This window comes from Lepeophtheirus salmonis, chromosome 2, assembly GCF_016086655.4.
Source record: "Lepeophtheirus salmonis chromosome 2, UVic_Lsal_1.4, whole genome shotgun sequence".
Taxonomy (NCBI): domain Eukaryota; kingdom Metazoa; phylum Arthropoda; class Copepoda; order Siphonostomatoida; family Caligidae; genus Lepeophtheirus; species Lepeophtheirus salmonis.
Window position 1 is genome coordinate 37,671,022 of NC_052132.2, and position 4,108 is coordinate 37,675,129.

The following is a 4,108-nucleotide window of genomic DNA, read 5'->3' on the forward strand; positions in this document are numbered from 1 at the left end:
TTGATAATTGATCTGTTTAGTTGGGTTTGGGAGAAGGGAAACGAAATGGGGTGAATGAATGAAACTTCCATTTTCATCACTTAAATTTTCTGAATCTTTTTTTTACGTAATTAGAAGCTTATTTATTGATAATAATTATGTTCGCCTGTTTTGGTTAAGAAAAAAAAAGAAATAAACAACTCAAAAGCATTGGTATCGCAACCATATTGGGATATTAGGCCCACAGGTTTAGAAACACTGTTGTAGAGTGTAGATAATCCTTAATATTCTAGGTGGTTTTTTTTTGTCTACATTCACAAAAAAATGTATTGTCTAATTTTGGTCATTCAGAATGCAGTTGAAAATCTACAACATACCAGTAAACTATGCATTAAATATTCCAAACTAGGGAACCATAACTTCAATTTGCCACAGCTCCATCAAATACAACATCAAAAATATATAGGAGATCTTATTAGCATTGATGACAAGCCAAAAAGTGTACGTCCAAGATCGTTTTGCAATCCACAGAACATTTGGAAAGTGAAAGTTATAATTGATCAAATCCTTTACATATCGACGGCAAAAACGGCCAAGGAGGTCAATGTGGTTTGAACTTCCAATTGTCGATAAGGATCAAGGAAGAGTTTGCCTCAGAAAATGCCAAAAAATATTGAAAATTTGCACAATAGAGTGTCCATTGAGACTTTGATGAGAACAAATGGGACTAAAAATGTATCCTACAAAACGATCAAATATATTAACCCATACATAAAAAGCAATTGAATATTTGGTTCCTTGTGGTTTGAAGAGGGGTTTCAAGTAAAGGAGACAAGCTCCCTTTTGTATTTATCCTGGCATTTCCCCATGTGATCAACACATTAGCGTATAAAATATATAGGTTTATAACTTATATCGATCTTGTATTCATATTTTCTCATAATATATTTATTTTTGAGTTATAGAATTTTCCTTTCTCAGCACTTCTTCGTAATAGGCTTTAGGAATAACAAGCATACAATTATAAATACATATTTAGATATGTGTGCAATGCGTATGAAGAATAGATATTACATAGACATAAGCCTATAATTATATTTTGAATGTGTCATCTAATAAAATACATAATTGAAAACAAATTATTTGAGAAATTATAATATCCTTTTAGTTATCATCATCATTATGAATATCAAACACAGATAATTGAATAGATACATTGAATAACTGTTGTTTGATACTACATCTAGGAAAGAGCAGGGATAATTGATGGAGTTGTAGAAAATAAGACCTAAAAGAATAGGATGAAACCAAGATACATAGAAACAAGGAATATCATTTATTGGAAATTTAATCGAGGCCTAACATATTATTATGCAAAAGTCTGATCTACATGTAACTATAGACATCGTTAAAAAATCTTTGAAACAAAGCAATTGATAAATTTATTTCTCACGTAAATAAATTATCTTAAAAAGTTATTCCAAAAGTATATTGATGTGACTAATAGAGGGGTTCACTATATATTACTCAGGACCATTTTTACTGTAAGCAAGGCCTAAGGTAAGGCCAAAATGTTGGCCTCTCTTATTCAAAATATATATAGGGTGGGGACTCAAAAATTAGAAAATTTAAGAGCCCAGGTAGAAGGAACCTTCAGGACAAAACATACATCTCAGGTCATGATCCTCGGTGTCGTGGTGTCCGATGGCAGAAAGATGTCTCCTTACAAGGTCCTCAGGGCTGACTTACCAAGGTTGAGGAGTACGTTCCCCAAGGACAACTACAGGGGCGGGGATCAGATTGTCGCCTTACCCAAACTGGTTACCCAATAAGAAAGCTATTCTTGTTAGCTGACGATACGTAGTTCAGTTAGCATCATGCCGTCATCATATGAGGAGATAAAGAGCTATGAGTGGAACGAGGAGCTTTCGAGGTCCGCCGTAGTCATGGCATTGGTTAATAATGGAGGTGAATCTCCAATTCAACGATTGCTTCAACCTTAGGAGTGAATTTACGGACTGGTCAGCGTATCCGTAAGAAGCTAGAGGACACCTGGGATGTTGATGCCACCATAAAGAGGGCGCCCAAGGAGGAGGGCGCCGACAGGAAGGTCAGGGACACCGACTTTGTAGACAAGGTGAAGAAGATGGTTGAGGATGACCCTACCATGAAGGCCATGGCGAGGGATCTGGCCTGCCATGAGAAACCAATAAGGGACCATGTGTCCAAAATCTCCATGCAGAGGTTAACCGAGGACTGTTATGACGTCGTAACCAAGGATTTGTGGCCTCCTAACTCTCCCGACCTTAATTCTTTGGACTATTTTGTCTGGGGCTATGTCAAGAGGCATACCAACAGACATCCCCATAGCACCAAGGCCAGCCTGATGGACTCTATCAAGGAGGTATTCGGCAACATAGACAATGAGATGGTCAGAAGAGCCTGCGGCCGGTTCAGAGGTCGTATTGAGGCTGTTATTGATGCCAACGGTGATTATATCGAATGAATGGCTACTCTATGCCTATATGCTCGTCATAGTTTTGATTTTCAATAAAAAAAGTTAAAAAATGTATATTTTGTGTTGTTTTTTGTAGAAAAATATTTTGGCGACAATTTGATCCCCGCTCCCTGTATGTGTTTAACCAAGACGGCGCCCTGGCACACACGTCCAAGAAGGTACATAAATTCTGTAGGGATAACATGGCTACCTTCTGGCCTTAGACTTCTGGACTTCGTCGTCACTGGACATGAAATCTCTGTACTTCACTGTTTGGTGTGTCTTGGAGGGAAAGACAAACAAGACTTCTTACGCGAATGTCGATGCATTGAAGGCCATGATAACGTATGAGTGGAACAACTTGTCGTCAGACTTCATCAAGGCCAGCTGTACTTCTGTATTCAAGCCATGATTCAGAATGGAGGGAGACATATTGAATAAAAAGTGTAGAAAAGGGTTAAATTAGCCACTTTTGATTTAAAAGTTTGCCATAAAAATGGCTGAAAACAAAAATATGTAGAAGAGAAAATTAAATATACAGTATGGCACTTTTCTAAGTTTTACTAGAGGCAGCTTGCGTACTATTGTCTCTTGATGAGACTAGCCAACACAACATGAAGAGGTTACAAAGTAAAGACAGAGAGGGAGTGAACGCTTGCGTGGCGTGGAATAAAACATATTTTATTTAATATAGATTGACATTGGATAGTATTACTGTCTATGCGACAATCCTACATACAGGTGATTAATAACCTAACATCCAAAAATACACATACATATATTATTTAGAATAGGAAGATTGAGAGTGAGAAGATATTGTTTAGATCAATGCACTCCCAACACGTACCATCAGTTGTACAGATACCACAGTTTGACAACCACTACCTAATCAATATCAATATATATCAATGCAAGTGGCAGATTCCAACTATGCATAGAGCCTCATAGAGTATGAACTTATTGTCACCTCAGACATTGACCTCTTTAAAACCCTTTTGATAGTTAATGATAGGTAACTGATCCATATGTATTTTAGCTAACGTATTTTTAAATACCCACATAAAATGTGGATGGAATCCGATGGGCCTAAACTCTTTTATTACCTTTTGAGCATAGAGAATTAACGTAGGTATGTCCGTACTGAGCATATAGAGGACATAAAAATGAAGGAGATTTTAGGGTCAATGTGACGAAAATTATTCACAGAAACGTCCAAGATATTGCATATTTTTACCTACCAAAATGATTGAGTACATTGTGACCTCATTTTTTTCTTTTTAGGCAGAAGGTATAATGATAATTAATGATGAACGTTTCTTAATTATTATATTTTCATTGCATGTAATCCTTTAAATTAAAACATTTCTTTATCCAGGACGGGAGAGAAGGGATTAGTCCTATATTAATTCATCAGTTTCTTCCTAGTAATTAATTTTAAAAATGGCAACATTTTTACTTATACGTATAACTATATTATGTTACTTACTGTTCTAGATGTAGAGTTGACTAATAGTCTTGTTTATATCTCTCAATCTTCCCTTTTTTGTAAGAAATATGAAGAAGAAAAATGTCCCAAAATCAGTAGAATGTATGCCAATAAGGCATGAGCAATATAAAAATAAATATATAATA